This window comes from Lichenostomus cassidix, chromosome W (assembly GCF_008360975.1).
Source record: "Lichenostomus cassidix isolate B80296 chromosome W, HeHo_3.0, whole genome shotgun sequence".
In the NCBI taxonomy this organism is placed as follows: domain Eukaryota; kingdom Metazoa; phylum Chordata; class Aves; order Passeriformes; family Meliphagidae; genus Lichenostomus; species Lichenostomus cassidix.
Genome location: NC_139510.1, coordinates 16445891 through 16464699, shown reverse-complemented (window position 1 = coordinate 16464699; position 18809 = coordinate 16445891). Strand labels below are relative to the sequence as shown.

The 18809-nt window shown below is 46.7% G+C and overlaps 2 long non-coding RNA genes and 1 pseudogene across 3 annotated transcripts in view; 1 reads left to right on the top strand and 2 right to left on the bottom strand.

The window, feature by feature from the left end:
• LOC146425589 (uncharacterized) overlaps window positions 1-18809 on the bottom strand; it is a 289101-nt gene that overhangs the window by 93439 nt on the left and 176853 nt on the right. The gene's annotated exons all lie outside the window — the stretch shown is intronic.
• Window positions 1-18809, top strand: part of LOC146425591 (uncharacterized) — a 290543-nt gene that overhangs the window by 157314 nt on the left and 114420 nt on the right. The window lies entirely within an intron of this gene.
• LOC146425592 (endogenous retrovirus group K member 9 Gag polyprotein-like) lies at window positions 8365-10756 on the bottom strand (annotated as a pseudogene).

Below are 18809 nucleotides of genomic sequence, written 5' to 3'. Positions count from 1 at the left end.
GCCCTCAGCCGCAACCTTGCCTTTTTAATGACCTTGGCCGAGAGTTCTTGTGCCATTGTTATTGTTTTGGCCCGTTGATGTGGCAGAAAAACCCACTCTATTATCAACAACGGGTCTTTCAGGCTTGAGTCTCATTGATAAATGAGACCGTGCGTGAACTGTCCTTCTCCCAGAATAATTAACTCAAACGGGAGTTTCAGATTGCAGCGGTGGGCCTGTCTCTGCGTGATGGCTTGCTGGACATCAACAATACACTGTCGCGCCTCTGGCGTGAGGGTTCGAGGAGAGTCTAGCTCCCCCGTCCCCCGCAACAGATTAAAAAGAGGTGCGAGGCGCTCTGTGGTGATGCCCAACAGTGGCCTGATCCAATTAATGGATCCGCAGAGCTTGTGCAAGTCCCTTAAGGTTCTGGGCTTGTCCACGATGGCAAGTGGTTGGGGGATGATGGTCCTGTCCCTCACCACGAGTCCCAGGTATTTGACTGGAGTCATTTGCTGCACCTTATCTGGCCGGATGGTGAAGCTAGCTTCGGTGAGCGCATGACTGAGAAGTGCCATGGTGACGTGCACTTGCTCTAGCGTCTTTGCGCAAATTAAAATGTCATCCATGTAATGTAAAATATGAACTCCAGGAGATTGGGCTCTCACAGGAGCTATAGTTTTGTCCACAAACCATTGGCAAATGGTCGGGAAATTTTTCATTCCCTGAGGTAAAACTGTCCAATGGTATCTTTTCATTGGCGCGGCATTGTTTTTTGATGGCACTGAGAATGCGAACCTTGGCGCGTCTGCGGGGTGCAATGGGATGTGAAAAAAGCAGTCTTTTAAGTCAATCACTATTAATTTCCAGTCTCTGGGCAGCATAGTCGGGGATGGAAGTCCCGGCTGAAGGGATCCCATGTCTTCCGTGACCGCATTGATGGACCTCAGGTCATGGAGGAGTCTCCAATCATTTTTGCCCTCTTTCTGGAGGACAAAAATGGGGGAATTCCAAGGGCTGTGAGTTGGAACAATGTGCCCTTTGGCAAGCTGATCGTCAATGAGGGACTCGAGCGCAATTAATTTCTCTTCTGCTATGGGCCACTGGTCAACCCACACGGGATCATCCGTTAGCCAATTCAACCGAGGGGTGGCGCTCTGCTCAGTGACCCCACTTAAAAATTCTGGTGTTGGGACGGGATGTGGATCTGAGCCCCCCATTGAGACAGCGAATCTCTTCCCCAAAGATTTAAAGGCACATCCATAACATACGGGCGAATGTGCACTGACACTCCCTCTGAATTTGTGATGGTGACTGGGTTTACACTCTGGTGGGTGGGTGACTGACCTCCCACTCCTCCAATAGGGAGGGCGGCTTGTCGCAGAGGCCAGTGTTCAGGCCAAATGGAATGCGAAAAAATGGTGACATCTGCGCCAGTGTCTACAAGGCCCCTTACAGATTTTTGTGTGTCATTGTTACGTATCTGGCAAGTTAAGTAAGGTCTGGAGGTGTGGACTCTCTCTGTCCTCCACGCGAGCAAGCTGGAAGAGCTGAGGTGTGAGGAGTTTGTGGCGTCTGTATCTGTCAAGTCCGGTTGGTGTGTCACAACGGAAGTGGCATTTGTTTCTGCGCGCGTCGCTCCTCCGCGCTGGTCACTCAGTTTTTTGGTTGGAATTCAGATACAGACACGGGGTTCCACGCAATCGGCTGTGGAGCTGATGGAGCGATGGCAGGCAAGGGCGTCTGCATTGGGGTTGGCGCTGCAGGTGGCATGGCAGGTGCAACTTGCCCTGAGGGGAAAGGACTCAGAGAAGGAGGATTAGAGATTGGGAAAGGAGCAGGGCAATTGCACTCAAAGTGACCCAGCTGGCCACACCTAAGGCACGTGATGGGTTTTTGGGGTGTTTTCTGGTGCTGTTTTGGGGCATTGGTTTGGGTGGTAGGGAAGGCTTTGGGAGTTTCATGGGATTTGTTTGGGTTTTTTTCAATTGGGGCTTAAGAACATGCATCAATTAATAGGGAAACAGTAATTAGGGTATCAGGAGGGAGGGAATTGATTATTTGTTTACATTTGGGGTTGGCATTGACTGTAGCCATGTTTATGATGACAGCTTCTTGCGTGTTAGTATCCTTAAATTGCCTTTCTACTGCTGCTGTAAGGCAGTCTATAAAGTCAACAAACAATTCATCTGATCTTTGTTTGATAAGCATGTATGATAATTGTGCTTCAGGCTTAATTGGAATTTCCTTTAGTGCTTGTTGAGCTGTGAGGGTTAAATCGAAATAGACTGAATCAGGAATTGTGGTAACCTGGTCCTGTGGTCGGACCCATTCCCCCGTTCCACAGAGACAATCTAAAGTTAGATGTTGGAGATCGGGATTGTCTCTGTATGTACTAATTAAAATTTGCACCCTCTTTCGCCAGGTTGATTCCCACAATTTTTGTTGGCCTCCTGTGAGGAGACATTCAATGAGGGCCTTGATATCAAATGGGCATTTGGTTTGAGTTTGTAAGATAGATTGTAATAAGGATTGAAAGTAAGTTGAATCTCGACCATAGTTTTTTACAGCTTTGCAAACATTCTCTTTAATTTCAAGGGAAATGGGTTGCCATAGATTTAGTTTTGGATGGCTAGAGTCATTGCGTTTGGGTGTGGGGTTAGGGCTAGGCAGTGGGGAGTGCTGTCTGCGACGTGCAGGAGCAGCAAAAATGATGAAATCATTGTCATTTCCGGAATCATCAAAATGGCAACCGGATGTTGGCATCTCGGGGTTTCCGGGACTACCAAGATGGCGGCCGGACGTGGTAATTTCGGAGGGGGGGAGTCGTGGGAACTCAGGGGCGTGACTTTCCCCTGGCATGTCTCCTCCCCATGATGTAATGTGGGTGGGGAATGACAGCACCGGCAGGGGGAGGGAAGGAGGAGGGTCCACGTCAAGGGAGGTGACCAGCAGGGGAGAATGCTGGGAAGGAGAAGAGGGGTGTGTCTTGGGCTTCCTGCGCAGCACAATGCCCTGTTCTTTGTCTCTAAAAAGGCAGGAAGAACTGCCATTTTCTTCCCCTCTTTCTATGGGGCAAGCGCCATCTTGGCATCTGTTAACATGGGGGGGTTCGGGGTGCGTGGGGTGAGGAAGGAGGGTCGAGGGTAGAAGCCCGAGCGAGGCGGCCATCCTCACTCGAACAAGGAGAAGGAGGAAAGAGAGGGATGCCCTGGGGCTGGAAGCGACCAGGCGCTGAGACGCAAGCTGCACCCTTCTGTCTACTCCTAGCAGGGTCGTCGGGGGGTGGAGAGTGGGAGTAGGGACATGGAGCCGCCGAGGGGGCGGCGGGGAGTGGCGCCGGCGAGGAGTCGGGGGTTCCCGCGGGGCGAGGGGGACACACCGGTGAGGGCTCAGGGGTTCTCGCGGGGCGAGGGGAACGCGCCGGCGAGGGGTTGGGGGTTCTCGCGGGGCGAGGGGAACACGCCGGCGAGGGGTTGGGGGTTCCTGCGGGGCGAGGGGAACGCACCAGCGAGGGCGGAGGGGAAGCCGAGGACTCCGGGGGAGGGAAAGACTTCTTAACAAACTTGAAAGCCTGCGTGTGCAGAGCAAAGACTCTGTTCACGACCTTGTCACCCGCCCTGCCCACGGCAAGCAGCTTCTTTCCCACCTCTCCCCAAAAATCCAGATCGAACACGGCACTCGAGGATACAGGGGGGTGGTTAACAAAAACCCAACGGACAAACATCCAGAGTTCCCAGGGGGAAAATAAAACCTTATTTTGGACAAAGAGATGAGATAACTCAAAATACATCTCCTGCTGAGCAGCTGTGGACTTAGAGTGTCTGGAACCCATTATTACCAGGCACGGAAAGCACACGGGGCTCAAGCTGCATGCGCCGACCCGCAGAAATCGTATTAAAATAAATCAAAAATGGGCCAGGCAATTCGTAAGCTCTCGCTATCCCTCCCGGCAGCTGAGGACTGCTTAGGGCGTCCCCTGGGAGACTGGCAAAAGAAGCGAGGACCCTGTCCTCTTTTGCTCTCCGGGAATACTCACCGTAAGCTCGGCACGATCCAATCGCAACTCCGATGCGAACCACTGGGAACAGAAGCTGCGGTATCTGGCACAGATCGCTGAATGCCGGTCGCGGCTTTTCTGCGTCAGCCGTGGCAGTGTCCTTGGAGCTCAGCACGTCAAAGCGTGGACTGCGGCGCAAGGCGGCTGTGAATCCACTTCTCGGCGAAAATCTCCCGCAGCAACCTCGGTTCAAATCCGAGTCACGGCACCAGATAAAGAGGTCCCAGACCCCCAAACTCAGTTCGGGATCGGGTAGGCTGCTTAAGCGGAGCCTGGAGAGGCAGCCCGCTCTCGGGCGGAAGCGGGGCGACCTGGAGCTTGGCAGAGCTCCCGGAGGAGCAGTGCAAATCAGGGATCAAAAGCAGACACAGGAGATGCAGGCAGTCAGCCCAGCGGTCCAGGGGATTTATTAAAAGGTAAGGGGAGATGGAAGAGGGAAGGAATAGGGCTGGATCGGCAAGCTCAAAGCGGGGTTTCTGCATTGCATTGCGGCTTATAAAGGGGGGGAAAAAGGGAGGGGAGAAACCGAAAGAACCAACGGGGTACATAAAACTCTGGATTGACAATAACTTGATCTTATGGGGGAACAAGGGGGGAGGATACAGAACTTTAAATTTTCCAATCAGAGAACACGGCAAAGGCAGACAAAGGAGAACTTTCTAGAATTAATATGGGAGGGGAGATAAGGTGGGCCAATAGCTTTACTTCAAGGCTCTCTGGGAGCACCCCCTTTAGGGTTGTTTTATTCCCATGACTCGTCCCGTGGGGCAATGCCACTGCTAGGGATGCTCAGCTGAGCTAAAGCTCCTGCAACAACCTGGCAAGTCCTAGGCCATTGGCTATTTGTAGCTGCCCTGACAGGTTCTGCAGTTCAGCAAGTTGCTGGTGAATGGACTTTGAGTGGTCAGAAAGGTTCATACAGCACATTCCTTCAAACTCTTTGCAGCCATGCCCCTGGGCTAATAAGAGAAAATCTATTGCAGCTCTATTTTGTAGCATAGTGTGTCTAACTGAACCTACATCAAGCAGTAACTGTGAAATGGCTTTAGAAGTAGTGTTAGTTTGTCTAGCTAGCCAGCATCCCAGTTTGTTTAGCTGAGCTATGGCATCAGCAGAAGCTACTCCTGGTGCTAAAAGGGAAGCAGCTATCATGGCCTCAGGGGACCAGAATTTGACATCTGATTTACAGTCGGGGGAGAAAGCATGAGCCATTTGTTTTGTTTGATGATGCCGTTGGGACATGTTTAGTATCATCAAAGTGTTGGGGGTTAATAGCGTTAATCTTCCTAGGGAACAGGGTCCACCTCATAATTGGGGGGGAATGCCGGGCCATGCGCGGTCTCCGCAAATTAAAAATATTCCCGCTGGTAGCGATATGGGGTTATTCGTGGACACAGATGGATTGGCGGAGGCATATTGGCACCACGTGCTGGCATTTCTGTATACTGACAGGCTAGAATTTACGCTTGTTGCTGTACCGTTTACTTTGGCCTGCTTGCTTGTCCAATTAAAGGTCACGCAAGCATCCATTCGTACAGCTCCTAATAACTCTAGCTCTTGAGGCTCGTTCAGGGCTATGGGAAGGTAAGGCACCCAGGTATCCCAATTATCTACTGTGCTATTAAGATTTTTCTGATTGCAGGTAGGAATGCTGGAAGGACATGGTCAATTTTCTAAAGGGATACCGACTAAGCAGGTAGAAAAGGGGTTGCCAGGTGATGAGAGAGCAAGACAAATCACATCTTGTCCCGTCAGGTTGGCTAGCGTGACCCATAGATTCGTTTTGGGCTGTGTTGGGACCCATGCTGCAACAACAGAGGTTAGACAAGCTATGCTCAGTGCTAAGCTGCCCGAGCACCTTGAGGGCGACATCGCATGCATTGAGTGGTAATTAGCAGTGTTGCTTGGCTTTTCTGTACTTGGCGTAATGCTACTTTTAAGGCCCACACTTGCTGAGCTAGTTGATATGTATGCAAATCTCCGAATGTGCTCACGCGAATTTCCTGAGGGGGTTTGTTAAATATTATCGCAGTGTGAACTCGAAAGGCACCTGGAATGTCAGTGGGAAAACAGCAATTACATAAAGCTCCTGTTATCGCGATACTCCAACTGCTTCGACTAAACTGCGCGCTGCAACTACCACACAATAACTGTAAAATTAACGGGCCCCGACAGTGCCCACAGTTTTCTCCCTGGAGGTGGCGAACCTAGAAAGGCAGTACCCAAGCGCCAAAGTTCTGTCCCGCAAAGACGTCTGCTGTGATTCTTCGGGGGCAAATGCGTGGACGTCCTGCTTGTGATGCAAATATGGTGATCTCTTCCACTAGCTGGTCTATGACCTGCCGCAGTCTTGCGTGCTGGCAATTCTTCTGGGAGCAGGTTTCGTCCATCTACTGGGCACCCATATAGGTCCGGAATCTGTGGAGACACAACTGTAACCTCTACCATTAAATAAAAGTGGGGCAGGTCCCTCCCAGACCCCTGTTGTAGGGTTTCTGTACATAATTTGAACTCCTGGGGTAGCCTGCATCTTTATCTGACTATAATGAGCGACTACCGGCGGATTTTCTGCATCAACCGCTATGCTCAAGAAATTCAGTGTGAAAATGACTTTCGCTAGACCCACACTGGGGTCTGTTTCTTCATCATTCTTCTGCTTGGTTAGATACTCTTTTATTGTTCAATGGGCTCTCTCTACCATGGCTTGTCCGGTAGATACGTGAGGGATTCCTGTGTTGTGCTTGATGCCCCATGTCTGTAAGAACTGCTCACATTTTCGGCTCATGTAGGCAGGTGCATTATCGGTCTTTATCTCCTTGGGCACCCCCATAACTGCAAAGCATGAGGTTAAGTGACTAATTACATGGCTTGCCCTTTCTCCTGCCTGAGCAGTTGCCCAGATCATCTTGGAAAATGTGTCTATAGTAACATGAACACAGGAGACTCGGCCGAATTCAGGTACATGGGTGACATCCATTTGCCATAGTTCGCATGCTTGTAGGCCTCTGGGATTCACTCCGAGGCCTAAACTCATGCCATGCTGGCCACATTGCGGGCACGCTCGGACGATTCCTTGAGCATCGTCCATCGATAGTGTGAACTGCCTGTGTAGAGCCTTAGCTGATTGATGGAACATTGAGTGGCTTTCTTGAGCAGCTGTGAAGGAGTTTCGTGGAGCTTGTATTAGTGGGCTAACGAGAGCATCTGCTCTAGAATTGCCTTCACCTAGGCCTTGTGTGGTGATGTGGCTCTTGATGTGCAGGATGCTACAGATTTCTTTTCTGTCGTGGATGGCCCGCTGGATTTGCAGGAACAGTTGTCCTAATCGTGGGTTTGAGGGTGTCTTGATCAGGGCTTGTTCAATTCTTAGGACAACGCCAATGACATATAAGGAGTCCAAGACGATGTTCAGGGGCATGTTGCGCCATCGTGTGAGTGCCCAGGCAACCGCTGCTAGTTCGAGGGTTTGCAGCGAATCACATGTTTCTTCCTTGAGGGTATATTCTTGCCACTCCCCATTTTCCATCCACGTGCAGGCGGCTTTTCTCTTTTGCCGTCCCGCATCAGTGTATAGTGTGAGACCTTGGATCGGCCTAGCACGGACCTTAGGCTCTTCTACCCACAGCTGTTCTCCTATTATCTTGATCCGGGGATCTGCCGGGTGTCGATCTAGGAGTTGTCCTGGGTACGCGTCCAAGGCGATTTGCATGTCTGTTGAATTTTGTGTTAGCCACTCTCGCAGCTCTGCTTTCAAGGGTATGCTGAGAAATGCAGCTTCATGTCCTGAGATTTCTACAATTCTGGTGCGTGTTTTTCGAATAAGGGCTGAGAGTATCTCTGAGCGCGACCACACACTTTGTAGTGATGACAGACTGATGAACACCCATTCTAAAATCACAATGTGTTCTTCGGGACGGGTAGTTCATGCATGTTTGACTGGTTGTTCTTGTATCTTTAGAGTCTTGGACATCTTGGCAATCTTGGTGATCAACACAGTTGGGCTCTCTCCCCCTTTTTCTTTTTGCCAAGAATGCCATTGGCAAATAATTCCAAAGGGGGCGACGGTTTGGTTGAAAATGAGCGCGCCTAGTGGAACTTCAGGCAAGCGGCGTTCAGCGAAAGAGGTTCGCAACATTTCTCCCAGTCGCACTAGACAGTTTTGCTGGTCTTGGGTCAGTGTAATTGTAGCAGCTGGATCGGTGCCCCGCAATAGTGGCAATAATGGGAGTATGTCTTCATTTCGAAGGCCAATGAGATTACGTACCCACTGTAGATCACTGAGTAGGGTTTGAGCATCATGCACAGTTTTCAGCTCGGAATGTAGGGATAGTTTTTGAGGTCTGATTTGCGTGGTAGTGACAGTCCACCCAAGGTATTTCCGTGGTGCAGACATTTGAACTTTTTCAGGAGCAACGACTAAACCCTTCGTTTTTAGTAAGGCAGTGATCTGTTGCAGGTCTGTTGGAGCGAATGGCTGTTGTTGGCACAGAAGAATGTCATCCATGTAGTGGTAAATAAGGGCAGAGTTAAAGACTGCACGAATAGGTTCTAGGGCCCATTGGACATATAGTTGGCACATAGTGGGTGAATTTTTCATACCTTGAGGTAGTACTGTACACTCGAACCTTTGAGCTGGTTCACTTTTATTTATGGCTGGTAAGGTAAATGCAAAGCGAACTGTGTCTTCTGGCTGCAGGGGGATTGTGAAAAAGCAATCCTTAAGGTTGATAACAAGTACATGCCATTGTTGTGGAAGCATAGTTGGGGTGGGCATTCCTGGCTGCAAAGCTCCCATGGCCCACATCTGAGCGTTTACTGCTCTGAGGTCATGCAGTAGTCTCCATTTACCTGATTTTTTCAGAATGACAAAGATGGGTGTGTTCCATGGACTAACAGATGGTTGAATGTGTTTTGCTTCAAGTTGTTCTTGCACGAGTTGGTGTGCGATTGCCAGCCGCTCTTTAGACAAAGGCCACTGCTCAACCCACACAGGTTCTTCTGTCTTCCATGATATTTTTGGGGTCGGCGGCCTTTTTGCAGTGGCCCCTGCTAAAAATGTGTTGGCTGTGGCAGATGCAACACTGCTCCGAGTTGACTCATAATATCTTGTCCTACAAGTCCTTCAAGATTCCCCGGCAGGAGCATAACATAGGGACACACAGTAATTTTTTGCCCTTCTGGGAATGTGATAGATATAGGTACTGAACTTCGTAATGGGTTCATGCCTTCTCCAACTCCTTGAACGGTGTCTAAGGCAGGGCTTAATGGCTGGGACTTAGGCCATCTTGCTTGGCTGATGATGGTTATGTCAGCTCCTGTATCAAGCATTGCTGTAATTTGTTGAGTGTGGCCATTATAGGTGAGCTGCAAGGTGATGAGTGGCTGTCGAGTCATCTGCTGTGCTAAACTAACTACTTGATTTCCAGTTGATCCAAAACCTCTGTTTCCTCAGTATGGTTGGCATGGATCGCCAGGCAATCCTAAACCACCAGCTAAATTGTCGATTAACACGAGTTGAGCAATTTTGGTTCCTTTGGTTATGGTAAGTGGAGGGGTTAAGGTATATGCACACACGAAAATTTTACCTGTTTAATCACAGTCTATGACTCCCGGCAATACTATGAACCCTGCGAGCCCTGAGGAGGATCGACCTATGATGAGAGCTCCAAGAAATCCATTTAGAGTTGCTGTTTGCCCAAACATTCCTGTCGGTATTTTCTGGGGTCTGTTGTCTAATAATGTGATGTCTATTGTTGTTGCCAAATCGATTCCCAAGCTCCCTTGGGTTGCTGGAAGAGGAAGTCTTGCTGAGTGATGGGAGCTGCCATTTGTGTCGCAGCATGGCATCCCTTCGTGCTCTTGTTCTCTTTTTTTGTTCCTCGGCAGGCACTGGTAGCGTGCGTGTCTCGTTGGCATCAGTCACACCAAACGGTAGCAGTGCACGTCTTGCGGTAACGTCCAGGTTTTCCACACTTAAAACAGATTGCAGGCTTCGTTGGTGTCTTCTGAGAGCTTCCCAGTTTGGTGACTGCAGCGGCTAGTAATTGCGTAGTTGGTTTAATTGCTTCTGCCACTGCATTGGCCATGTATTGATTTTGTTTTTGTACTGCTGCTCGGCTAGCTAGCTCGAGCATTTGATGTACTTCTGCTCCTTTAGGTAAGGTGGCAAGTAGTTGCTTCGTAGGTGAATTGGCGTTTTCAAATGCTAGGAGTTTAAACATTCGTTGTTTGGCATCCTCTGAGAGGTCATTTTGATTTTCTAATGCTTTGAACAGTTGATTGATAAACTGAGGGTAGGGTTCAGTGACACCCTGCTTTACTGCGGTGAAGCTGGGTTCTGGCTTTGAATCGGGTACAGCCATAAATGCCAACCGTGCTAGCTGAGCTGACAAATTGTGTACTTCGATGGGATATTGTAGCTGCACGATCATGTGTTCATAGTTGCCATCTCCTTTGAGCATCGAGTTAATTCCAAACAGAGGATCTCTTTGATTACGCGGCCGCGCTGCTTCTTGCTCGGCTAATCGGTGCCATTCACGTGACCATGTTATATATTGCGATGGAGACAGCAGCAGCCGTGAGATTTTTACAATCTGTGGGAGAATTGACATCGGCTGTGAGGAGCCAGTCCAGGCCTATGGGGACTTGTTCAGATTTAATTCCAAAGTCGGTGACTACCTTTTTAACTGATTGCAAGACTTTCCAATCATGTTGTTCTTATCTGGGAGCTTGTTGGTCATAGAGGATAGGACAGGCAATTGCTCCAGCTGGCTGCTACTCTCCTAGTATGGCATCACCGATGACCCCAGACCATCTTCGCCCTAAACGCGAAGGATTTGGAGTTGTGCAGTACGGTGGCAGTAGTGATTGGCACTGTTCTTTGCTAGGAACAGAGGGCTGGGAGGCGGGGGGCTGGAAAGCCCACTGCTGTAATTGGGCTGCATTTTTAGCTGTTCCTACATGCTGCAGTATCTATTGTGACTGCTGTGGCAGCTGCTGTATCTGCTGCGGTATCTGCTGTGACTCTGAGGGGCTAGTTGTTGGCTGCACTATTTCCTGGATGGCAGTGCTTACTTGCTGTTCTAATTGCTTCATTGCTTGTTTAAATTGAGCTTTTAGCTCCTCTATGGTGTCTCCAAGTTGTTTTTGGCTTTCGGCGGCTGTTTCTTGCTGGTTAACGCTATTGGTTGGCTCTGGTTCGTCGTCGGAGCTGTCTTTCATTTCATCATCCTTGAGTAGGGGCTGTGTTTCAGGCACTATTGCTGACGTGGGCGGGTGAGGCAGAGAAGGGAGGCATGGATGACCTGCGGAGCCTCCCACCGGGGTGCTCTCTGCGACTTCTGCTTTTTGTGCCAGTTGACCGGAACTAGAGTTCGGAGCAACTTCTGCTTTCGCTCCTGGGTCTCGGCTTGCAGCGATCTCTTTCTCGAGCAGCTTTTTCAGGTTAGACCCTTTGTACTTTTTGAGGAGCTCAGAGACGGTAGAACACAATTCTGCTTTTCGTCCTTTTATTGCTTTTAATCCACCAAACAATCCCCGCATTTCTTCCCCGGTCTGTTTCGGCGGCGACTGGGCAGACACAGTCGCGGTAGCGCTGTTTGCTGGGGTGGGGACCGCAGGTGCCGTAATAGCTTGTATTGCTGCTGCAGCTACACGCGTTTCTGCTTTCATAGTTTTAAGGTGTTGATTACCGAACACCACGTTACCCCTAGAGCTGCAAGAACTTTGTTCCCCTTGCTCTGTATTAAGAAAGGAGTGGTCAAATAGAAAACCCAAATCTATTTGCACTTCAACCATTTTTGTTTCTTTGAGCTTTTGCCCCTTCCACCAGCACGGCGCCCACCAGTTCTGGCCTTGTGGATTCCCTTAATCTTATCAAGATAAAATGGGGCAAAAGGAATCCTTTTGCCATCGAGCACAAGAAATCACTAGTAATATTAATGACTTATGAGAAGTAATTTGTATAACCACTCCTATCCTGGGGAATGTAATGAATATTCATGAATTTTACCTATAACACTGTGCCTTTGGGGGTACTGAAGTGTGTGTGTTTGGTGGAAACAATTCCCACACATCTGGTGCACCGAATAAAGCAAATACCCACTTCTCTGACTTAGTCTCTGAAGTGTCTCTGAGCTCGATTGGGGCGAATCAAACTGGCACCCCAGATGGGACCCTGACTCTGCTCGGCTGCCGGATCCAAAGGTAAGCAGACCTCCCAGTCGTGACCCTGAATTTTCAGGGGGAGCTAAGCTGTCCTTTGGCTCACGGCGGGGGTAGACCAAGGACCATCTGCACCAAATTAAGGTATTTGCTACTTTTACAAAAACAGAAATGCCTGCAGGTCCGGGGTGCTAGTCACCGAAGGTGGGTTGAGACTGGGTCTCCCAAAATTAGTCCCGGGCAAGGGGTTGGACCCTGCTGTCAAGAAAAGGTACCTTTAAGGGGTTGGATCCCACTGTACTACACCATCATACTGTGATCTTTGTTCTGTCTGTCGTTATAAACCGTTGATTTAGAGTATCTAGAGGGGGGGCAGATTGTATTATTGAAGGGAAAGATTTTAGCCACTGAATTGAGAACACCCAGACCCCAACACCTTTCTAATATTACTCCATTTGATTTTGCTTTTGAAATCTTGTGTTTTGTGTGTAGAAACAGTTGTGAAACTTAGACTTAGTGCACTGGTATTAATTGCGAGAGGAAGTGATATTGTCTATTTGCTCAAGTGCTTTTGAAATTTTTTTGAATGTTTGTGCGTGTACTGTGTGTGCAAAATTTTACCTGTGTTAATTTGTATTTTTGCCGGCATATAAATTTATGCAGGGATGCCCGCAAGATAAAAATAACTAGTTGAATCTTATAAGTACCTCTTTGGAACTCCTGTGTGTAGCTGCTGAAATATGGTTGTATAGAATGTTGTAGCAGAAAAAGCATGCAAGTAAATAGAGTAAAAGAAAGAAAGAAAAAGAAGGAAGAGAGAAGTTTTTCAGCATCTTGCCTAAAATTTTGGCAGCTGACCCAGGGCGAGCTGCAGTGCCCTGTATCCTCCGCTTTCAGAGCGGCGGGAACGAGCGCAGAGGTGCTGCTGGCTGTGCCTGCTGAGAGCATAAGAGGGGGCAGGGCTGCGTTTGGATACTGCAGAAGGAATGTCCAGAAATGTGGGTTGTCTGTTAAGAGTTTTGTCTGAGTCACTGGAATTACTTTGTGGGACAATGAGCACCCCCAGGCAGTAGTGCAGGTGGGGGCTGGAGGAAGGGCTGAATAAGCCCCTGAACTAACTGGTTAGAAAGATACTGCAAATGTATGTAAGAAAAGAGAAAGAAAAGGAAAAGGCAAAGGTGATGCCAAAAGTATTACAGCCCCAAAAGAATAAACTGCGGAGCCCCTGGGGCAGAGACAGGGCCAGCCACCAGGCTGTGGCAAAGGCATTCCCTCCTCAGCAAAAGAAAGCCGATCAGAGCAGCGGCTGATAAGAGATCAGACTGCTATCTGCAGGGCAGAGTCACTGAAAGCAGGAATGTCTGTAGAAACAACTGAATCCTCAGGGGGTTCAGTCCTCTCTGTATGGTTTGTTGTCATGGCAAGTAACTTTTGCAAAAAGTGTTGTTCACCATGCTTTGAAAATTTAGCAGCCACTTTCGGAAAACATGGCAGCCTGATGCTAATTTTGTAAGTTGCCAGATCCAGTGGCTGGCAGCTATTCATTGTCTCAGAATGAATAATGCCTCAGCCAGAGGCTAGCCGCATTATCTGCACAGTTGTGCGGCCAGAGCTCTGATGGTAAATGAGGCCCGAGGGCTGACAACAGAAAAATATCTGATAAGTTTCACACCAACTTAAAAATTTATTTACTCAAGGAGCATCTGAGTAAATGACCGGTGCAGTTATTGTACTGTGAATCTAGTTTAACAAAAAAAGAGGATTTAGAATTGAAAAACGAAGGAGTTTGACTCAGCCTCCTTGAGGGGGTTGAGGAAAACCCATGACTGCACAGTGTTCAGGTGATAAATCTCCAGACCGGGGCTAGGGAAGATTCGCGAGGCAGTCCCTGGTCTGGGGAGAAAATGTATTTAGTAGTGAGTCTTCAAAAGTACTAGAAGAGTAACAATTTGAAAAATACACTATCATTAATGAAAGAAAGTTAAAATAAGTGAAACCTTGCCTCTCACATAGTCAGCTCGAGCAGCAGAGCTGTAAGTGCTTGTAAAATCCTGCGAAGTATATCAAGACAAAATAGTGAATATTTTTACTAATTCTAAATATGCATATAGAGTAATACATGCATTTAAGAAATTATAAGAGAAAAAAAGTTTATTAACCTGCAGGAGTAAAACATTAGTTCATTAAATCTTAATTTCTCACTTATTAAGAATGCTAAGCCCCACAAAAGGAAAATACTGCCTTTGAAAAATCGCTAAAAGTTGTAGACCAATCTGCCAGGCTTTGGGCTCTGCAATTTAAAAGATAATTTTAAATTTAAAATAGCAGTTAAAAGTGCCATTTTTCAGTAGCACATTTGAAGTCCTAGAAAGAGCTCGCAAAATCGTATAAAAGGATTCTGAACGTCTGTTGATTTTTGTGGGTGGCTAATATTTGTGAGCATATTTTTTTCTGTAAATTGAAAGATAATCTAGATTTACGGAGAGTAAAATAAAAGACTGAAAAGGGAGAAAAGATAGCCTAATAGATCACAAGCAAAAGACTAACAGTATGAGAGTCTTAGTTATCCTTCATGCTTTCCTCTTTCCTTTCTGCTCTGTTTGCTAGAAATTCTACCAAGGTGAGGAAGAAAAGTACCCCATTTTACAAGCAAGAAAAGCTATCAGTGGTCCTGATCACTGTCTGGAGCCATGATGTGAGCTGCCAAAACTAGAAAAATTAATGTCTCTGAGACACTTCAAGATGCCTGTGTGTGTGGTGTGTGTGTGTGGAGAAGAGGCAGGTCAGGCCTTGCCCTGGTGAGACAGTGAACTGCCCCTTACCTCACCCCCAGAGCATCCCAGCCCTGCAGTGAGGTCCAGTCATAGACACAGCAGAGGCAGTGCTGCACAGAGCTCCAAGCCCACCCCTATAGTGGGGCCAGCCATGCACACAGCAGAGGCAGTGCTCCATTCTCCCCATCCCTGATTCCAGAGAAACTTGCCGGGGGATCGAGGGCCCAAGAAAGCCAAAAGAATTAACATTCCTCTTAGAATTTCTATAGATTCTGTCTTTCTTCTTTTTCTTCAAAATAACTGCTCAAAATTCTAGACCTATAGGGAAGCTAATATGTAAAATAAAAATCAAACTAAGGTAAGACCAAAGCCCAAGAGTTAGCCAGTGCCCCCAGGGCAGAGTTGATATTAAATATATGAACACAGTGCCCATAAAGTTTTGCCCTTGGGATGACAAAGTCGCTGTGCAATAAGACCAGTATCTCTCCACATTAGGCTTGTTCCTCAACTAACAAAGCTTACTCTGAACTTTTATACTAATAGATAAACCCACCAATTTTCACAGCTTTGCCAGGTAGTTTATACCCTGGCCTGAAGTAAGTAAACTAAAGAAGAATCTTTCTGCCATTTTAGAGGCCATAATGAATGCCACTGCAGATGCCATAAGAGCACAGCAAATCAAGATTAAGAGCATCTCACAATTAACTATAGATTTGCTGTATGCCAGAAGAGAAAGAGTTTGTACAGTTTTAAATACAAGCGGCTGCAATTATGTTAATTCTAACTTAAACAAATGCAATAGTTATTTGTGTTATTGCATTGTTATTTACTGTCTGCAATAGTAGTTATAGTTGTATGATATTATGTACTTGAAGTTGCAATGCTTATATTCAATGGCAAAAGTACAAATTTAGATATGAGATAAAGTACTTAATTTCATGACATACAAGATTTGTAAAGAATTACAAAATTACAAAAAGAAAAGGGGGGATTGAGAAAGGAGTGATCAAATAGAAAACCCAAATCTATTTGCACTTCAACCATTTTTGTTTCTTTGAGCTTTTGCCCCTTCCACCAGCACGGCGCCCATCAGTTCTGGCCTTGTGGATTCCCTTAATCTTATCAAGATAAAAGGGGGCAAAAGGAATCCTTTTGCCATTGAGCACAAGAAATCGCTAGTAATATTAATGACTTATGAGAAGTAATTTGTATAACCACTCCTATCCTGGGGAATGTAATGAATATTCATGAATTTTACCTATAACACTGCGTCTTTAGGGGTACGGAAGTGTGTGTGTTTGGTGGAAACAATTCCCACACATCTGGTGCACCGAATAAAGCAAATACCCACTTCTCTGACTTGGTCTCTGAAGTGTCTCTGAGCTCAATTGGGGCGAATCAGTATCGTTTGGTCCAATATAAAATCTCCCACCTCTCGCCATTCCGTCACAGCAAATAGCAGAGGGGGTGTGTTAAGATAACCATGCTTCCTAGCATAGGAAACGAGTTTATCTAAGTCGTTTTCTCTGACTCCTTCTTCTCGCTTAGCAAGGATATTAAGGAGTAATTTTTGTGCTGTGGCAAGCTCTATGTCCATGCTCGGCGGAGGGAAGGGAGCGACCTTTCTCACCTGGCTGTGACTCTCCATCTCCAGCCATCACGTCTCTGCTGCGCGACTCTCACCGCTTTCACTGCACGATCGTAGCCAATCTGCTAGCAGCTTCGCGATCTTCGTACTCGGAGTACAGTCGTCGTGCTCGAAGCACTGTCCCTGGTCATAGCACCAGATGTTGAGAGTCGCCCAAATATAGCACACACACTCATAGAGGTATCGGTGCTATTTCATTTATTCTCATCAAACAAGCATTATTATAGACAAAAGCATTGTTCACGCGACACACTGGTATACATGATTGGGTATTTGCTTGCGTTCATGTGCCTAATCTAACTTGCTAATTGGCTGTAAACTTCTAATCACCCTCTGCTAGCATCAGCTAAAGTCTTGCCCATGTGATTTCCCTATCTTGTTTTAATTCTTCTATGTTGTTCACATTCTTGGCTCTTATGTTTCTTTATCTCCTGGGAAAGACATTTCAGGGTCAGTCACACAGGCTGGGTTGTGCATATAAATTCCATTTATATGGCCTTGTTCTGCGAGCCATGCTTCAACAAGTTTCACTCAGGACACACAGGAGCCATCTTTGTGCCACTCCCCACCCCTCAGACACTTCTTCAGGTATACTACAACAGCTTTTGAGGGGTTTAAATTTCTCTTAGATGTTAAAGATACTTTGCTGATGTTCTGGGCTAAGCAAAACCACCACAATTAATATCTCTGAATCAATCCCATTTAAAGCACCCAATCCTGTTCCTAACACTCCAGTTAAATCTCTTCGTGTTCTGCTCCTGAAGAGTTCTTGCCTCTGTAACCATGTTGTCCAGCCTTCGAAAGATGTCTTTAAAAGAGTGGAGCAAGCTGGTTGAATTTCAGAAACATTAATTTGCATCAGTAATTCTACACACTTAAGAGACCATTCTGGGTTAAACAACAATTGTTGTTGGCCCATGTTTCTTATTACATATGGGCCAACTTTATAAATTTTTGGTTGAAGTGTTAGTTTTGGAGGAATAGGAGTGTTAATTTGGGAGGACACTTGTTTTGGTCTGGCTACAACATTCATTTTAAATTTCTGAGTTAAACCTAATAGTATTGGTTGAGTAGGCTTAGATCTCCAATTGCACACTACATAAAAAGGATTAACCATAGTAAGATTAAACCAGCAGTCACTTTACTCTTCTTTACATGACTTGGTAATATCGACATTAATGTCACTTGGGTCACCGGAAGTATTGTTACCAGTGAATTTCTGGTGACGACACAAGGAAAACACATCTTGTTTAACAAAATTCCAATTCTCAGTAGGACATATTTCTATTGAAATGCCAGAGTGAATTTTGGATGCCAGGTTAAAATCTAAAAAATTGCCAAGAACTGTAATAGAAGAGGGTTTTTCATATTGAAGCCAGGTTCTATTTTCCTGCATCCCACCTGGATTTTTTCATTAATGATACCAGGTAGGGTCATGATCCACTCATCTCGATGCCAAACCCATTCAGGCGGGTGGTAAATTTCATCATCATGCATTACAATTATAGCTAAATTCAGACGGCTGTCTCTAGGGTAGTCTCCATAAAAGCTGGAATGCCCTATGAGGGCTTGTGAGCAAGGCCATTCAGTATTGCCCTGGCTAAAAGTACCTCCTTTGCCTTGAAGTATAGTTATAATTGTTAGAACACCAATGAGAGCAACTTTTCTAATTGAATTCATTTTACCCAGGTAAATTTCAATTTCAGTTCATTATCGTTAGAAGCCACTTTCCAAGGGGTCTCTGGAGCCTTCTTCACTCGAGTATGATGATTCCAGGCGTTCCGTTCCTTGATTTTGATTGCAGTGAAAGTGGTAAGGAATACTTGAAACGGTCCTTCCCATGGTGGCTCCAAAGTTTTCTCTGTAAGAGACTTAACATAGACATAATCTCCAGGTTGAATGTTGTGTACTGGGCTGTCTAGGCCCCGACTCCGGGTTCCAGCCACATGCTTTTCAATTTTCCTGAGTTGCTTGCTCAAGGCCACCATATAGGTGATCAGTGTTTCCTCTCCAGCTTGGGTGGATAGTCCTTTCTGTACTCCATATGGTCTCCCATAGAGCATTTCAAAAGGACTTAGTTTTTCTTTGGTTCTGGGTTTAGTTTGAATTCGTAATAATGCAGGTGGAAGAGATTGGGGCCAGGGTAAATTAGCTTCTTGCCCCAATCTTACAATTTGCTGTTTGA